Source organism: Onychomys torridus, chromosome 14 (genome assembly GCF_903995425.1).
Source record: "Onychomys torridus chromosome 14, mOncTor1.1, whole genome shotgun sequence".
NCBI lineage: Eukaryota > Metazoa > Chordata > Mammalia > Rodentia > Cricetidae > Onychomys > Onychomys torridus.
In genome coordinates, this window is record NC_050456.1 from 72,503,668 (window position 1) to 72,523,409 (window position 19,742).

The 19,742-nt window shown below is 47.4% G+C and overlaps 1 long non-coding RNA gene across 1 annotated transcript in view; it reads left to right on the forward strand.

Annotated features, from left to right (window-relative positions):
• LOC118595438 overlaps positions 1 to 14,789 on the forward strand; it is an 82,330-nt gene extending 67,541 nt beyond the window's left edge. Inside the window, exon 3 of the long non-coding RNA XR_004946528.1 lies at positions 13,850 to 14,789. This is a non-coding gene — a long non-coding RNA (uncharacterized LOC118595438). The remainder of the gene's footprint in view (positions 1 to 13,849) is intronic.
• The last annotated feature ends 4,953 nt before the right edge of the window (positions 14,790 to 19,742 follow it).

Consider the following 19,742-nt stretch of genomic DNA (forward strand, 5'->3'; position numbering starts at 1 on the left):
TTCTTGTCATCGGACTTCAAGGTGAGCAAGAAAATAAGTCAGTCCACCAAGGGTTCTTGACCATTTCGTCTCCCATTTTTCTCCTTGTGCTCATGAACAAACTCGTCCTGGGGCAACCAATCATGCTCTTCCCTTGGGAGCAAGCACGGCTGAGTCCTGTCTGTGAAGTCCTAGTATCACACTTGGAGTTTGACACTCACAGATGTCACCATTTTTAGACGGCGAGAGAAGACAGACACAAGAAGTTACTGAACCGGAAGGGACGGTCTTTCACTTAGCCTTGAGGCAAAGGACTCCCGTATTATCTCCCCTATGCCACATTCCCAACACACACACACACACACACACACACACACACACACACACACACACTCCAACACACACACACTCCCAACACAACACACACACACACACACACACACACACACACACACTCCCCCTCCACACACACACTCTCCCCACACACACACATTCTGGTGCACTCACGCTACCTGATTGACCCTGCTTGGTGATCCTGGAAATAGGGCTATTTTCTCTCACATGCACACACACACACACACACACACACACACACACTTTTATTTATTTAGGCCATTTTCTTCACTGGGTATCCATATATAGTGGCATCTAGCTGGAATTCTGGGCTTCATTGTTCTATCACCCAGCTCATCTGATTCCTGTGCTTTCCCTAAAACTTATTTCTATCTGTGCGTCCATCCATGTATCCATCCATCCATCATCCATTCATACAGCATTCATACATTCAAACACAAGTACATGATAGGTGGATATCTATCATTCATCCACATATCCTTATATCCATCCATCCATCATCCATGCATACATTTACCCAAAGTTTACCTACATATTTATCCATCCATCATTCATTCTCCTGTTATTCATCCACTCTTCCTCAGTCTATCCATCAACCATCCATTAGCTTGTTTATTCCTGAAGTACCATGGTGCCTTCATCCCAGACCCAGGGGTTGGAGGTGGCAGAGATGGATCATCCATCTCAAACAAACTCATGGGTTAGTGCAGAAGGACTGGGTAAAACAAAGACTTCAGGCTAAGTTGAGAGATGTTCCAATGCAGCCTGAGTCCAGGGTCCCAGAAATGCTGCCGAGCCCCGCGCCTCTGAGGGTGATCAGCAGTTAGTTATGTAAGTCAAGAAGAGTGTGCAAGCAGATGAACTGGAGTGAGGGGCACAGGCCTGGAGTGTGGCAGTTGACAGGCAGGAGACAGGCAATGCTGTGAGCAGCATTTGTGCAGTTCCTGACTCAGTTTCTGCTGGGTTCTTCGCTTTAATCACAGCTGTATTCCTGGTGCTTACAAATGTTGCTTGCCATGGTGTGGGTGTTCAGGAATCATTTTCGAGTCTGAAGACCTTGTTTCCAAAATAGGATTAATATCTGTATGCTTCTCCTGGTGCACCCCAATATACTAGAACAGGTCTTGACATATAGTAGATGCTAAATAAATGTTTAAAGATTCTTGGCATACGTTGTGTATATTATTGTTACTAAGTTAAATTTTTTTTTCCATGTCTGTAGCTTGTCCCTCTTTCCATTTCTAATCCTGAAGCCCTTTTCTGGGTGGATGGATAGAAGACCTGGTCCACACTCTTGCTTGCTAAATAGCTGTGACTGTTGTAGTCTTATGTAACTGGAAAGCAGTAACCGGGTAGACACATCATGAGAAGTACCAAGCACAAGACTAGATCCAGCCACATAGCGGCAATTAGAGAGGCAGTGCTCTAATTAATAGTCATAACTGTGATGCTCTGTTGAGCAAGCTAAATGTCTTACAAATGTTTTCTGTCTTCAGTGGCTCTTAGAAGCTGCTGGGGTGGGGGAGGGGAAGGATTCCAATTGCCGGACAACCTGGTTACTACTCTCCTTCAGGAAACTGTGTCATGACACCAGGCCATTCTGTGACCACCTGAGCTGTGCAGGGACCCAGGGAGAGGAGTTTGTCCCTTGGAGAAACTCTTGCCCTGGTCCTGACGAAGACCTTATGTGAGCACAGGAAGTCGGCCGCTTGCGCAGGGCTCCCAGCTCATGCCCTGAGAGCCAGGAAAGCAGGAAGTGAGAGCTATGTGTGTGGCACTGGCAGAGCCGGAGGTGAGGGGCTGTGTTTTACCCAGTGAGCAAGCTAGCAGTGTTTGCTTACCGTGGTTGGATTTGAGAAGCTAATTGAGCTTTAAAAATTTATTACGAAATATCTCGTGCATACTAGGGAGTGTAAATAGTGAATGTGTGTGGCTGAGAAAATATATGAAATGAACATCTATGTTGTATCTGCTGAATAAATTCCAAAATTGCTTTCTGAAGCTTATAAGAGCCCAGCTATGATTGCTGCTTCTCCTTCCAGCCCGTCCCCCCTAGCTCACCGTGATCTTCATGGCCGAGCCTTGCAATGGTCCCGTGTGTTTATATTCCCTTTTCCTTCATGTCCGTCAGTCTCCACCTAGGGGTTCTCTCCTGCACTCACTAAGCTAGCTAATCTCACTCTCCTTTTCCACTTTGGCTTACACTGCCTGTCTTCCAGGAGTGATTCCTGGCCTGCCATCCCAGGCCGTCAGATGCCCCGTTCTGAGTTCCCATAGCACCCTGGACTCACACAGCCTTCATGATCTGTTTGCATTTAGACCTTCAGATGCAAGCATTGTCTGCCATTTATGCTACACCACCATTTAGTGTAGGAGTCCGCTCATTGTCACACTCAGAGGACGTTCAAGGAGGACTGGCCTGCATTCCCCCAGGAGCTACTGTGATTTTGGAGACCACTGAGGTCTTTTCTTGAGGAAAAAGCCGATGCTGCCCCGGCCCAGCCCTCTAGCACCGTCCACTAGACTTATCAACTGGATAGTCTGGATTTTAAAAGAGCAGCTTGTCCTTGTAAATAGGGCCAGAATGAACCGTCCTCGTCCCAATGTGTGAGATGTTCTGGGAGGGAAGTGTGCTGGGAATGACAATTGAGCCAGGTGACTGACTGCAGAGCAAGGATGCAGGGAGTGTGGATGCAAGGTCTCCTCCCCGGCCCTTCTGGAACATGTGGCACCTTTCACACACTGAGGAGCAAAGATTGAATTCTGAGATGCACCTGATGGGGTGAAAGGACACAGGTGCCAGCTCCCACTCAAGGTAAATAGCGCTGCTTGTCCAAAGAGTATTAGACTTTCGTCTGTGGGCATTTGCGTGTGCATGTGTGTGCGTTCAAGTATGTGTGTGTGTGTGTGTGTGTGTGTGTGTGTGTGTGTGTGTGTGTGTGTGTTCAAGTGTGTGTGTGTGTGTGTGTGTGTGTGTGTGTGTGTGTGTGTGTGTGTTTAGATTCTCCTTTTGGCCTGAAGCCATCTGGCTAGCCAATAAGACCCAGTGCTGGGATTATAAGCATATACCATCACATCTGCCTTCATATGTGTGTATGTGTGTGTGAAGGTGCACACACCCGTGTATACATGCAGAGGCAGGAGGAGGATGCCAGATGTCCTCCATGGCTTGCTGCCTTATTCCTTTGGAACAGGGTCTCTTGCTAGACCTGGAGATGACTAGTTTCCTGCTAAAGTCAGTCAGTGGTCCCCACCTGACTCTGTTTCCCCTCCTGTCCATGCTGGGGTTCTGGGTACACATGGCTGGCAATCTGAACCCAGGTCCTCATGCTTAGGCAGCAAACATACTTACCCACTGAGCCATCTCCTTGTTCCCCTGGCCTTTTTAAAAACTGTGGATCCTGCCAGGGTGGTAGTGGCACACGCCTTTAATCCCAGCACTCGGGAGGTAGAGCCAGGTGGATCTCTGTGAGTTCAAGGCCAGCCTGGTCTACAGACTGAGTTCAGGGACAGGCTCCAAAGCTACACAGAGAAACCCTGTCAAAAAAAATAATAATAATGAAACAAATAAATAAACAAACAAAGAGCAACAACAACAACAACAAAACCTGTGGATCCTGGAGATTGACTTTGAGTCCTCATACTTGCAAGACAAACACTTCAGCAGCTCAGCTCTCCCCAGCCCTAGAACCTTCATCTTTGGTGGTTTTCACAGCCAGGTCCAGCCCCTCTCTGACCCTCTCTTGCCTCTCCAGCAGCAACTGACAGACGCTAAGGTCTCTCCTCACACACCAGCAGTGGGTGCCTTGCTCTTGGGAGCTGAGGTTCATCTAAAATTGTGATAAAACAGACATACTCAGGGTCTTCACTGTTTGATTTACTTACATATTGATTGCTTTTAACAAGACACAAGTAAAAGAACGATCAACCACGCTGCAGAAAATTTCTGAATTTCCCCCCCGCCCCCCGGGCATGTTTTTGTTTTGTTTTGTTTTTCCTATGCAAGTAAGGCTTTTGAAATTATTATTTGTAATCATAAGTGGACCTGGATTTTAATATCCCTTGTCTTCCCTTCACATGCAGGACTTCATGTGCCACATGGCCTTTGCCACCATTGTTTTTAACTGCCACACCAGCATTCTCTGGGTCCCCAGGTCACTGTCAGTCATTCATTGGCTCTGCCAGGGTTGATCTCCAATTCTTAGGAAGCTTCTCTGAGAAACAAGTGCAGAGAGAAGGGACTGCGTAGCATAGGGTCAGAGCATGTTAGAGCCGGGGTAGGAGCTGTATCAATGATGTTTCTTGGTACTGTGATACAACACCCAACAAATGAAACTTAAAGAAGGGAGTGTGTAACATGAATCTCAAAAGGTCTTATTAATAAAAAATTTTAAAAAAAAACAAACAAACAAAAAACCGGAGCCAGATATCGGAGTGAAAGCTGAAAGACCAGAGGGATAGAACAAGCCAGCCACAAGTTCTTACTGCTGGGAAAGAAATCCTCAGCCCAAGAGAGAGCTACTTCCTGTACACTCATGCCTGTATACCTTTCTGTGCTCTGCCAGCTTACTTCCTCTCTCTGCCCAGCTGCATCACTTCCTCATTCCGCTCAGCTCTATCACTTCCTGTCTGTCTGTACAGACCTCCAGACCTCTATGGTTAACTAGTGCTGGAATTAAAGGCATGTGCCACCACGCCTGGCTCTGTTCCTAGTGTGGCCTTGAACTCACAGAGATCTGGATGAATCTCTGCCTCTCCAATGCTAGGATTAAAGGTGTGTACTACCACTGCCTGACCTCTATGTTTAATATAGTGGCTGGCTTTGTCCTCTGATCCCCAGGCAAGCTTTATTTGTTAGAGCACAAATAAAACATCACCTCAGGAGGGTTTGCTTTGGCTTACAGTCCAGGTCTTATGATCCAGCTCGGTGGTGGCAGCAGGAACAGACTCGTGTTGTAGTGCATCAGCGGTCAGGAAACAGAGTGAACAGGAAGTAGGGCTGGGCTGTTAACCCTCCAGGCCAGTCTGGTTTGATCCCTCTTCCCCCAGGAAGTCTCTGCTTCCTAAATACTCCACAACCTTCCCAATCAGTGCCACTACCCGGCGACCAAGTGTTCAAATACAGGAGTCCGAGGAGGGCATTTTACATTCAAACCATGTGTGGGTAAGTTTACTGTCAGCTGGGCAAAACCTAGAGTCGCCTGGGAAGAAGCTCAGTCAAGGAGTTGCCAGGTCGGATTGGCCTGAGGTCAAGTCCATGAGACACTACCTTGACTGGAGATGACATGGGAGGGTGTAGTCCACTGTGGACTGCATCCTAGGTAGATGGGTCAGGGATATATGCAAGAAAGCAAGAAACCTTCTTCTATGGTCTCTGCTTCAGTTCCTGCCTGAGGTCCTGCCCTGATTTCCCTCCATGATGGACTATGACCTGGAAATGAGCAAGCCCTTCCTTCCCCACATTGCCTTTGGTTAGGGAGTCTTCTCACAGCCACAGGAAAGTAACTAGACCAAACCACAGTCGACACCTGAAACTGGCTGTCTCTCTCATGGAGTCACTCACAGAGCAGTTAAGGTTCTAGTTGTACTTCTTACTCTGTTCGGAGAGTACATGGAGGCTCATGCAGCAGGGGAAAACTGACCATGTCAGAACATTCCAGAAGAAAGGAGGGAGGATCCTCCTGTGTGTAGCCTGGTAAACCTATCCTAGAGTGATGTCATGTTTTAGTTGGAGCCTTCCTAAGAGAGGAACTGGAATGAGATGAGTAGGGAGCAGGAAGGTGCTTGATTGGAGAACGGGGGTCTTGTGGAGCCATAAGGAGTCTCCACCAATGTCACCTTTGATCACAGCAGCTCTCGGTCACTCAGCTATGCAGGTTCATCCCTTACCTTTCATCTGACAAGCTATGTACCACCCCTCATGTTAAAGAGGAACCTGGGGCTCTGAGGAATGCAGCATCCTGACCAGATTGCACAGCTGGTCAGCCATCTGAAGCCAGAGCTATCGATGTTAATTTTTCAAAAACAGAATTGTGGCTGAGGATGATGAGGATTCATTTTGGCTTTGGAACTAGTTTTTAAAATGGCCCCAGTGGATACAAGATGTAGTGAAGAGATTTTATGTGAAGGCAAAGAAGAATGGTCCTGAATAAAGCTGTCAGGAGGTGGAGTCAGCTGTGTTGAGAGGTGGTAAATCCCAAAATGATGGAGAGAATACTGCTAACACACCATAGCATTCTAGCAGACATGTTCAGCCTGCAGCCTGCAGGGCTGTGTACAGCTACATATGGCTAGGGATAACCCAACACAAAGCTGTAAAGTTACTTAAAAACAGATTTTTCACAATTTTTTGAATAGCTTCATTGCATGGTTCTTGAGTATGAACTCTGTAGCTGATGATGCTATTTTGCAATGTTAGATGGTCAGGCTCTCCTCTCAGGGTATTTTAGGTTTCAGATGAGGAATTGAAAACAGAATAACTTTGGATATCTGTTCTGGATGAGTTAATGCTCTCTGGTTACCTGGGTTCCAATTCACTTAAGCAAAAATAGTATTTTCATGGCAGGAATATGGAGGTTGCTCTTGCGGGGCACAAGGAGATGGTGAGCGAAGCTTTGCAGAGAGCTGATTCTAAGAGGCAGCAGTCAGTGGGTTATCTTTTGGGGACTGTGGCTAGGATGCATCTTTGACTATCAGGGTGGATGAGTCAGAGTTTACTGTGGCCCCACCTTGTATCTCTTTTCTAAGGTTGAGTGTAGAAAAGAGACCATCCATTTGTTAAGCTTAGCCAGAAGCAGGCCATCCCTTCAGTACCATGACTGACAGCATCTGCTATGGAGGGTAATTTTCCAGAAGAAACCTGAAATGCTGACACATGGAGGAAGGCATGGATGCTGTCAATGCTGAGAGCAGCAGAGAGCATCCTTGTTGCCCCTCTCTTGACCAGCTCTGACTCCAGCAAGCATGCAGAGCCCTTGCTCCTGTCTGTCCCCCCAGCTCTCCTACAGCCTCCACACCCAAACCACAGTACCACTGTATCACTGTGTACTCCTGCTTTATTTCCCAAGACAGGCATCCCAGTTAGGCAAGCGATTAAAACTCTCCGGTGTGTTTAGCAGGAGCAGCCCAGCGGAGGACCAGCTTGCTGAGTCTGCTCAAAAGTAAGGGGCCCATCAACTTTCCACCTTAGGGAGGCTAGGCTGTGAACGGCATTCTGTCTTTGCAGAATCATGACCTTCTTTCTGGTGACAAGGAAGGGCTCCTTTTGAAGGTTAACATGCAGGCCTTAAAACATGATTGTTGTTTTAAAAGTTGTTTCTGTTATGGCCTGGGGAGCTGGCTCAGTGGGTAAACCGCTTGCCATGCAGCCACAGGAGCTGGAATCAGTCCCCAGTATCCGTGTAAAACGCTAGGCATAGTGGTATATGCATTCTCCCAGTGGTGGGGAGAGATAGAGGTTGGGGATCCCTGGAGCTCCCTGGCCAGTCAGCCTAACCTAATAGGCAAGCCCTGGGTCTCAGTGAGAGATCAGAAACAAGGTGTATGGCTCCTGAAGATGAACACCTGAGGTTGACCTCTGGCCCATATGCATACACACACACTTACACACTCCCATGCATCTGCCCATCCGTGAACATCCACCTGCAAATACACCCTCAAAGGTGTTTCTACTAGTTTATTATATTCACTTTTAGTATAGCTTATTAATTGGCTAATTTAATTATAACCATAAGTAATTGGTTTATTAGTTAATGGGTAGATAAAAGGAGCCTATTTGGGAAATGGAAGTTATAACGCACAAGCACCACGTCCCAGCCACCAGCTTAGAAAGTACTACCAGAGCCTCAGAGCATCCGTCAACATCCACCCATCCCATCCACTTGGTGGGAACCACTACCCTGGCTTTGGCATTCCCCTGCTTTCTTTTGCAGATTCATCGGGTTTAGACTTCCAAACCGTGTGGTGGTGCATTTTCCTTATTAATGGTAACCTCTTTCTGTAGCCTGCAATGTGCCTTTCCTCTCAACATTGTGCCTGTGAGGTCCCAACATCTCCTGCTTTCCCTCTACTCACAGTGATTGTAAGGGCTCTCGAAGGTCTGCACAGTGTTCAAGCATTCCGCTGAGATGGATACTAACTGCCCACAAATGTAAGATCTTGTCCACGTGCCTTGGTGTGGTATATTCAGGGCTTGTCCTGGGAGGTCGATGCCTGTTCATCAGGGATTGAGTGTGCTCAGCTTTACCAGGTGCCATATGGTTTTCCAAGGTGGTGGCCCGATGGGCCCTGAAGCCAGTGTCTGGTGTCCCTGCAGCCTTATGTGTTTGCCACTTTGACTGTTTTAGCAGCCTCGTGGTTCTTGAAGGGACTTGATTGTGTTTTAATTTCCATTTGTCTGAGAACCATGTTCAGTGTCTCTGTGGCTTCATTTTTGAGAAGTTCGCAGATAGGATTTTACCCACTTTGCTATTGTGTGTTTATTGCTTTCTTGCCTATTTGATACTAATGTGCAATCATAAATCATAGGCTACTACATATCACTCACTAGCTGTATATCTTTATTTCCTAGTTGGCAGCTTCTGGGGTTCCTTTTTATGGTAGTATTTGAGAACCAAGGATCTCAGGCATAACTCCTGGGGATCCATTAATAGTTGTCCTCATAGTTAGAGCTTTTCTGTCTTCAGATAGCTGTCTCTGCTCTGTGCTCACAAACATACCCCTTTCTCCTGACTGTTAAAGATCATACTTTCCATGTTCTCCATTCATCTGTGCTCCATCTGGAACTGATGATCTATTGGTTTGATTTCACTCTTGATATGGTGTATTGCTTACCTCATCGTGGCGAACAGACAACCAGCAAATGGGCAGCCTGAAGGAGGAAGCACTTAGTTTGATTCCATTTCTCCCACTGCCCTGACTCCCAGCCCCTCATGTCCTCCAGTCAATACTGTTGGTCCCCCCCGACCCCGCATTCCCTACCCAGTTTACATACGGAAACAATGTCCTAAGAGCTTCCCTCCAGTGGGGTCCTCAGTTATACCCCTGAGAGTCCATCCACCCTCCTGGGGTGGCTTCTATGGAGAAAGGTGGGCTGGTGTCCTAGCAACAACCAGGGACTAACTTCAGAATTGCAGCTCTCTCCTGTGGGTCAGAAAGGCCTTTCTGGTTAGCCTCAGAGTGCTTGGGATATAAACACACGCGACCTGGTTATGCCCTCCACTTCCTCCTGAGTCAGAACCATCTGGGGTTAACTGAGGGAAGGGGGCTAAATTAAGCCTTGAAACCAAGCAGCCTCAATGACAGGCATTTTGTTGTGCTTGAGTGACTGCAATGATGGGTCTCTGGTTAGAAGGATAGCACTAATCTCATCTCTGGAGAGCAGCCATGGTCATCCAGCTCCTGCGCTGTAGAGACAGGAGATGCCAGGTCCCTCACAGGACCTGCTTGTTCACTCGGCATGGATCACCTGAGCACTGTTCTCTGAAGTAGAAGCTCAGGTGCTCCTGTCCCAGAATCCTCAGCGTCTAGAAGAAAGCAGATAAGTATCAACAGACTGTAGCTCAGAAGGGACTAGTGTTTGGAGAGCAGAATGAGGAATGGGTTTCTACAGAGTTTGTATCTTCTTAAGGCTTATGTAATGTCTGGACCACAGAGTGGCCAAAATCAAGGGGAAGGGAGTCAGTCCTCACTGGCCAACAAGCAAACAGATGTCACTGCATTGAAAATCTGCTTGACAATACTACCAAAGCCACACACATGCACACCACATGCCTGTTTTCCGGCTACGTATATGTAGCTATGAAGAAATGACATACATGTAAATTTTATATTAGAAAACAATGTGAGTGGCTTCGGGACTAGAATTAAAACACGCATGCTGCAGTATTTAAAGGGAGAGTTGCCAGATCTGCTTCACCTTGAAATGTTCGGAAACAGAAGGTGAGTAGATGGGGTGGGTGGATGGATGTGTGTTGAAGCAAGCGCATGCCAGCACACAGGAATGGTGGAGCAGGTGTGTGGATGCTCACCATAAGAGTCCTTCAGCTTTGCTAAATGTGGACCATTCTCCTATGCAATGTGCACGTATGGCACCAGAAGATGAGTACAACAAGAACGTTCACAGTGGTGCTATCCATGACAGTCCCAAACAACAACTCCTCTCAGGTTCCGTTAATAGTAGACTAGACCCACCCATCTCCGGTGTGTAGATCCAAAAGACCGCTGTTCCTAAGAGAGCCTAGATGAGCTAGGCTACCACCCAGACAAATGGGTAAGCCTTACAAAGCAATGAGGGAAAAAGAAGCCAGAGTCCTCAAAGAGAATGATGTGTGAGTCTGTGTGTAAAAAATTCAAAACCAAGCAAAGCTGCCTATAGTGTTAGAGTCACTTGAGAGTCGTCAAGAGGAAGGAGTAAAACCTGGTGACTTCGTGTGTCACCAAAGCAGGCCCCCAGGGATGCAGAAGGCTGGCTTTTATTTTTTATCTTAGCACTAAAGAGTGCATCAAGCTATACACTTAAGAATGGGTCCCTTTATACAGCATTGGAAATGGAAGGAAAGAAGACCAAACAGCTTTTCCTAACTGCTCTGGGGCATCAGAACCCACCCACAGCCCATCCAGCAAGCCACAGCTGTGAAGGGAACAGAATGCATTCCTTCAACATACACCTTCATTCACTTACGCACTCTGCAGCGTCGGTCTCTCTGGTGGTCACTGATGGGCTCTGTCCTCCACAGAGACAGGATGCTCTACTTGGTATAATGAGTTGCTCTGTGAGGTTTTCCAGGAGTTCACAAGCACCATAGGAGGGGTAAGATGACATTCATGGCTGATCCTCACTCCTAACACCTGGATTTCCAAGGATGGACTCCCTGAGATATCATTTGACTTGTGCATTAGAAGTCTCCAGAGAAAAAAAAACCAATGATGTGTGAGGAAGCATGTTTGGGTAGGCATGTGTGGTGGGGGGGGGGGGGCAGGGACATGTGTGTGTGTGTGTGTGTGTGTGTGTGTGTGTGTGTGTGTGTGTGTGTGTGTGTGTGTGTGTGTGTGTGTGTGTGTCTTACAGGTGTGTGTGTATCTCTATACACACATCGACATACGTGTTTCTATTTACACATATTGTCCTAGTTAGATCTCTAGTGTGATAAATACATGACCAAAAAGCAACTTGAGGAGTAAAAGGTCTATTTCATCTTTCAGCCTGCAGCCCACCATCACAGAAAGTCAGGATAGAAACCTAGAGGCTGAGATTGAAGCAGAGACCATGGAGGAACACTGCTCACTGCCTTGTTCTCCACAGCTTGCTTATACACCTCAGTATCAACTGCCCAGGAGTGGCACCACCCCATGAAGTGGGTCCTCCCACATCAATCATTAGTCAAGAAGTGTTCTCTAGACTTGCCTACAGACCATTTGCAGTCTTTTCTCCACTGAGCTTTCTCTTCCCAGATAGATCTGTGCTTGTGACAAGTCAACAAAAACCAACCAGCACACACAGAGAGATTATCACCCATGCTAGCCCGAAATATCAGAAATCTTTTAGCTGGAAAGATGCAGTTTCCTCATAGAGGAAGTCTAGTCTGGTCTGTGCCCGGATCCCATCCCCCTAAAGGCCCCATGTGTCAGCATATTTTAAATATAATTGGGGTAGAAATAGACAAGGAAGGTTTCAACCGCTGACCTCCGCATAGCTATGCTAAGCACCCTAATACATGAACATTAGTCTTCCCTATTAAAAACACACAAGGCATACAAAAGAATAACATAAACATACACCTGTCATTCACAATAATAGCAGCGAATGCCCCAGAATCTGATGACCAGTGATGGTCACTGTGCCCCAGGGAATTCCTTATTGCTTTGGCTTGAGGAAGACACTCTTCTGAATTTCTTGTCCATCATTCTTTGTAACAGAACATAAAACGCACATTGGCCAGAGTGTGCTGTCTGGATAGTCAGGACAGTGTGCTCCACAGATGACAGACAGCACAGTGTGCTCCACAGATGACAGACAGCACAGTGTGCTCCACAGATGACAGACAGCACAGTGTGCTCCACAGATGACAGTCAGCACAGTGTGCTCCACAGATGACAGTCAGCACAGTGTGCTCCACAGACGACAGTCAGCACAGTGTGCTCCACAGACAGTCATGCTGCACACATTCTGCTGTGACATGATCTTTCCCTCCAGTGTCTGGGCTTGGTCTACGCTGTCACAGACAGCTTCAGCTCAGCCATCTCATTGTCATGGAATATTCCAGTTGTGTGGTTCTGTTACCACATGGTCAGTGATGCACCCCTGGGCGGCCTCCAGCCCTTTGCTGGGACAGCTGCTGTGCAGCTGGATGAGTGGCCTCTCAGTCTCCAGGTACACAAAGCAGCTCTCTTGCCCCCCCTCTCTCTTTCTCTCCCTCCCTCTCCCTCTCTCTCTCTCCCTCCCTCTCCCCTCTCTCTCTCCCTCCCTCCCTCCCTCCCTCCCTCCCTCCCTCCCCTCCTTCGCTCCCCTCCCCATGCACAGCTGTGAGTGCAGGCGCCCAGCTACAGACTGCTTCTCTTTGCTTTCCTAACTAGTGCCAAATGGCATTCCAGAACAGTTGTGCCAACATGAGAGGCTCTTGCAGAGCCACCTTCATACTCCTTCACACCTTGCAGGGAGTACTCACAGCCTCTCTGGGTACAAGAATCACCTCCTCTCAGACCTGCCTACTCCTGTCCCTATCTCAGCCAGAGCTTAGAACATGTGTGACCATGATGCCCCGTGCCCTCCTGAACACATTGGGAGGACTCATCTCCTGGCTTTGACCCAGCACATAAATGTATACAACCTCCCTGCTAGTTTTAGTGTGAACAGCTGTCTGTTTCTGCTTCATGGGAAAGGGCAGAACAAGGTACACAGAGTGGGTGGCCTGAGGGCTGCACTTGAGGGTGCATGTCTTCATGTTATTAATATCTCATCCTTGAAATTCAAAACTCACATTCTGGTGTGTGTGTGTGTGTGTGTGTGTGTGTGTGTGTGTGTGTGTGTGTGTGTGTTTGTTGGGGGACATGTGTGTACCCATATGCACATGTGTGCACAAATGTGGAGGCCAGAGATCAACCTTAGGTTCTCGTCCGTAGGGAAGTTGTCCACCTCCTTGGAGACTGTATCTCTTATTTTCCTGAAGCGGACCAATTAGACCTGGACTGGCTGGCCAGTGAGCTCCAGGGATCCCCCTGGATCTACCTCCCCACCACTGGGACTCCAAGTATGCATGCTTTGTTTGTGGGCACTGGGGGATCTAATTCGGGTCCTTGTACTTGCAAGGCAAGCACTTGACTGGCTGAACTATGCCAGGTTCTACCATCTCTCAGTGACCAAGAGAGATGTATCCCAAGATAGTGTCTGATGAGATGGCTGTCACTCCAACCAATGATCTAGTCCTCAAGCCTGTAGTTGCCTCACCCTTCCACCTGGCCTCAGCAAGGACGCTGGGAAATGACCGTGGTTTTATTGTTCTGTTTCTCTTCTTTACAGGTTAGCCTGGCGAGGAAGATAAAGACATTTGCAACCAAGATGGTAATCACGAGTGGAAATGATGAAGACCGGGGAGGCCAAGAGAAAGAGAGCAAAGAAGAGAGCGTGCTAGCCATGCTGGGCATCATTGGGACCATCCTGAACCTGATCGTCATCATCTTTGTATACATATATACCACCCTGTGAATGGCCCCACGCAGCCTTGGCAGCCTCAGGATGGCCATAAGACACAGGTCCTGTGTGTCCACATATCAGTGACCAGACACTGCAGGGGGCCAGCGGGTTTGAAGACCACACACTGCTTTATCAATGCACCTTCGAACTTTCTAATAGGTCACCAAATGAACCCATCCTGCTGTGAGGAGCAGACACTCTGAAGCACAATGAATCCAACAAAACTCATTCAGGCCACAAGGAACTCAGCGTCTCTTACTGGGGACCTGACAGGATGCTGGAAAAACCAACCTTCAGCACTAGTGGTGAGCAAACCGGTGAGGAAATGCCTCATCCTGGAGTGCTGACCACCTCCCATACTGGAAAGGAGGATGAGCTGAGCAGACGCAGCTCAGCTGCCCACCTCCTGGGACCAGCTCTAGGGGTGGTCCGCTCACAGGCATCCCATTCATCAGATGTTTCCAGCTGTTTGATACAGGAGATAACTTATTTTTCATTTTTCATTGGCTTGATGTGTGTATCTGTTCATATCAAGGTATATAAATATATATTTTTAATAAATGTGCTCTATTTTTTAGCATGAACCAAATATTTGGAGAAGCACTTCTGGATCCATAGCTTTTCTTGGTTGTAATCACTTTGCTCCATCAACCACAGGACATCTTTTTCTGTAACCTTCCGGTTGTCTCAGCTCATCTCAACCCCTTTGCCTTCATGCTCTTCCCTCTCCCCATCTCTGCCCCTCCACTTCCTCCTCTCATTCCTCTTCCCCTTCCCTCCCGTCTCTCCCCTCCCGTTCTCCCCTCCTCCCCACTTCTATTCTCTCCTCATCTCTTGTCTAGGGGACGTTTTTTCCATAATACCAGCCCTGGTCTTAGCTGGTGCATGTTTCAAGATTGTCGAGCGGCTTTTCATTGTTCTGTCAGAGATCTAAAATGATTGTGGGCATGCAGACCTTAGATGCACCCTGTCTTTTGTGAGAATTATGCATGAACAAGGGCTGAGTGACAGATCAGCTTTCCACATGTTTTAAAAGGACTACCACTGAGGAAGATGAGCGTGGCCCTGCCTGCAGGTCACCCATGGGATGGAGCAGTCAGCAGCTCACTGGCGGTGCTGCTCATTCACTCCTGTAACCATTCTTTATCAGATTTTGATTTTTTTTTCTTTTTTTTCTTTTCTTTTTTTCTTTTTGTGACCGTGAGAGATGGGAATGGGTTAAGCTCAATGTTCGATGTACCATCCCTTCTTTGGTGAGATGCCTAGGGGCTGGTCTCTTCAGAAGTCGGTGGGATGTGAATGATGGGAAACCTCCACACTGTAAGCACGCATGCACAGTCAGTTCCTGCTGTAAAGACACCTCTGTGATAAGTGGCCCTTCAAGGGCATTGGCAGGGGACTTAACGATCTCTGTAAAGGACCCCTTGCACATTTTAAAGCTGGTTTCCACCCACATGAAGCTGTTTTCTCTTTGAGGGGACGGTTGAATAAATACAAATTTGCCCTGCTCCCTGGCTCCCTAAACATAGCCCCAGCCTGGCTGCCGTGGACAGCCTTTAGAAGAGGGTCAGTGTTCATTCCGCCCCTGGCAGAAACAGCAATGGCCTGCCCCAGGGGATTCAGATGATACACACTGAGGGGGTCTCTGCCTGCCCCCTTCCTTAAATGACACCATGAAGGAGTCATTTCTAGGGCTCCACTAAGGGACCAGTTTCTCTTATAAATCAAATACCCACAAGCACCTGGCTCTGGCCAGAGGTCTCCATTTCCCCACCAGAAGGAAGGACACTTTGTACACAAGCCACCAGGGGTCCTCTTAGTTGCCCATGAGAGAGAGAGCCTCTCACCTGTGAAGAAGCAAGGACAACTCAGACCAGGAATCTTCCCCAAGATTACCTGGCACCCAGTGGAGTCAGATCCTAGCCCCAGCCTGTCCAGTTCCTTATCCCAGCGAGGAAAAGCCTGTTGTTTTGTGGAGGGCCAGCTCTGCATACCTCCCTACCCCTCCCCGACAACAGGAAACAACCTGAGAACTTCTTGGACACTGGCAGAATAGGACACAAGTAAAGACAGTGGGGAGAGGCTGGTTAGAGATGTGAGAGCCCTCTGGGGCAGAGTACTACCTACAGGCTGTGTGATTCTGGAAAAACTGTAATTCTGGACAGTGAGAAATAAAGGTGTGATGGGGAAAAACACTATCAGTGTCATCAATTTCCTTGGGAGTGTCCGCGTATTCATTTTATTCAATAAAACTTGATCATGGCTGTATTTATTTTATTTAGTTTCTTGACTTGAAGGCGGAGTCTCTCACGTAGCTCAGGCTGGTCTTGAACTTGCTGTGTAGCTGAAAACTACCTTCAATTCCCGATCTTTGTGCCTCCTCCTCCCCAGTACTGGGATCAGAGGCATGTGCCACCATAGCCTGAAGGAATGTGATTTTGTTAAACAGAATTCTGTCTGGCTTGAACTGGGCACGCCTCAGTGACTTTTGGGGGTGTTAATTAGGAGTGTACAGAAGAGGAAAGGGAAGAAGATAACAACTTTCATAACCTCAGCACAGTATCCTGTCCAAGTTTCTACCTGGCCCTAATCTACAGCCTGGAAATAAAGCTACCCTTTGCACGGCTGACACACATCAGGGATGATTTCTGCCCTTTGCGTGGCTGACACACAGTGGGGACCATTCTTCTCAGAGCTCCAGCTCCGGTGTCCACTCTGGCTGTTTAGCAGAAACTAATAACACACACGGGCAGGTTCATAGCCATCACCTGACCTGAAGTTTGGGGCGAGGATATTGGAGCCAGGGGAGCACAATCTTCTCTTACCATTGATTGGGTCAGTGTAGCCCAACCTCAGCCAGCACCCACACTCTGATTCCAGCACCTTCCACCTGCTGTGGGACACAATCTCAAAATGTGTGTGTTCTCCCATTCTCTCTCCAATATATCCAAATACCCACCCCCAGATTTGCCTCTAAAACCCAGGACAGAGGCGTTAGACATAACCAATGCTTAGGCTCAGCTTAGGGCCCCTTTTATTAGCTGCCTTCAAGCCTGAGAAAGCCTACTCACCTCCCTCTTTCATTGTTCTCCATGGAAACAACCCATTGAGCATCCAAGCACTTCCCAGCTCCTTCAGAAGCCTAGGCTGATGATGATACTGCCACATCCAGAGAAGAGAAAACCTGAGGGCCCGAACTCCCTGCTCCTATTCTGAAAGCCCTCCTAGTGTACCCTGTGACTCTGCCTTGCTATACACGGGGCCTCTGCCATGACAGTCCTTCAGAAAGACCACTGTGTGGTCGCAAAGATCCTCCCATCATTATGTAAGGGTTCTTGCCTCTTGTGGAAAGCAGATGGAAGGAACAGATTGCTCATATTTTGTGTTCGTAAACATTCGACACAAATCCATGTGTGCTTTCCCAGAAGATGGGCTGTTTTGTCCTAAGAAATAGAACCACACAGCTTCTGTAAATTTTCTCTTAAGACTGTGGAAAGGCACGTTTCTTCCCTCTACTTCCATGAAAGAATGGAACAGAGTCAAGAAGGGATGTCTCAATGAGAAGGCCTTTTACTAAAGGTGAGCATACCTCCCAGGGACCCTGAGAGCTGGCCTCACACCTAAGTATTCAGTTCTGTCATTGGTCCTGGTCCCCTGATGGCCAGCACTACTCTATGTCCTGCCGAGCCATGTTCAGGAAACAGAGAGGCAATGACAGAATTTAAATGCTGAAGATCAGTAATACAAAAATACTAATTAATACTAATAAAAAAAACACCATCTACCTGATCAGGAGTATAGGAATCTAAGTTAGAATAAGCATGAGGTTGAGTCAGTACTAATTCCGGGAAGATCTAAACATTGTTCTCCATCGGTCCTTCGGTTCTCTCATAGAGAAGTGGGGACTGCCACCTCATGGACTGTTCACGTGACCTAGTCATGAGTGAAATCTACTGACCTATCTGTTATCACCTAGTCCCCATGACTTCCCATCCAGCAGTTGACTGCAGGTACCTGTCCATAGGGATACTGTGTTCAGGAATAAACTAGCGTGGGTTTGTTGATTTCTCCTGGAGTCCACAGAGAATCAACACACCTAATTCCATAGCCCGTTTACAAGGGGATTCATACTATACTCACAGTTCTTGGCTTCCCATCACACCACCACCATCCTTCCCTGGGAATTATCACCCCCTCCCTTTCCCATTGATGGAACTCATTATCTCGGCTACTGAGGTCCTCATCTGGCCAGGCCAGGCCCGTTCTGTCTTTGAGTTTTGTCCTTGGTTCTGAAGAGTTCGCTTCAGGCTTTTTAGCACTAAAGACTCCACAGTAGGACTTTGGACTCTGAAGTTCTGAGGTCGCCTCAGTATTGAAGTGTCCTATGATGTGATATTGGCTCAACCACCCAACCTCTCAACTGTCACCTTTTTCTACAGAAAAGTTGGTGGATGTCTGAGCAGTCAGTGGATATAGAGAGCCTATCTAGTCCTCCTCACCCAGGACATTCTCTCTTTTTTTCTGAATACCAAAAACACCACCAAGAAACAGAAATACAATATGTGAAGACAAATCTGAATTTAAGTTCTGGCTCTAACGTTTATTGGCTATTGACCTTGGACCAAATCCTCAATGTTTCTGAACCTTCATTTCCTCAATGTCATATGAATTACATTTCAATATGAAATCACTTGGAAGCAAAGAAATGTATGCTTTAACTCGCCATTAATTAAGTGATTAAAAATTGATGCTAGAGAGATGTATCAGCTCTGTTCATACTAAGGGATAATATTAGGTTCGGTTCAGATTCAATATTGTTGCAAAATCTTTTTCCTGTCAAAGTGGAACCGGGGATGGTATCCCAGTTACCTGATTGAAAATGCCTAGTGTGAAGATGATGGAGGCAGATGATGGAGGCGGATGATGGAGGTGGATGATGGAGTGTGAAGATAAGGCAGGTAGCTACATGTTGAAGCCCAAGTAGAGTGAGCTCTCCAGGAGAGACTTGGGGTTTGTGCTCTATCTTTTACTGACTAAGGAAACAAATGGAGAGAAATGGTTGTGGGGAAGGCAGAGGTGTGAGTATCCTGAATCATGTGGCAGTGTGGGAAGTGCTGGGAACCCTCTGTAGAGATGGACCCTGCTGGGCGCCTCACCCTGTTGTTCCTGGTGAACATCAGAAGCAATTCTGTGAGGTGGAAGGAGAAAACAGACACATGCTTCCAGAGCTCCATGGCAGGGTTTAGAGCCCCTACATTTATCTATCTGTCTATCTATCTATCTATCTATCTATCTATCTATCTATCTATCTTTGTACACACACACACACACACACACACACACACACATACATGTGCCACGGCACTTGTGTGGAGGTCAAAGGATGACTTGTGGGAGTCCGTTTTCACCTTCCACCTTGTGGTTTCTGAGGATCAAAGTCAAGCCATCAGCCTTGGAGAGCACCGTTACCTGCTGAGCTATCTCAGTGTCCTTGCCCCGTCCACTAGAAGAAATCACAGCATACTCTGGGTCTCTGGGTGCAGTAAAAACAACACCAACAGGGTGTAAAGGCCTCCAGATAGCAAAGTAGTTGGGAATAACTATCAACTCATTACACAATATTACCCTGATACAAAAATCAAATGATTTTTTCCCCAAGGGCACCAATGGCTATCCTGGGCATAGATATAAAAGTCACTTTAAAATTAGCAAACACAAT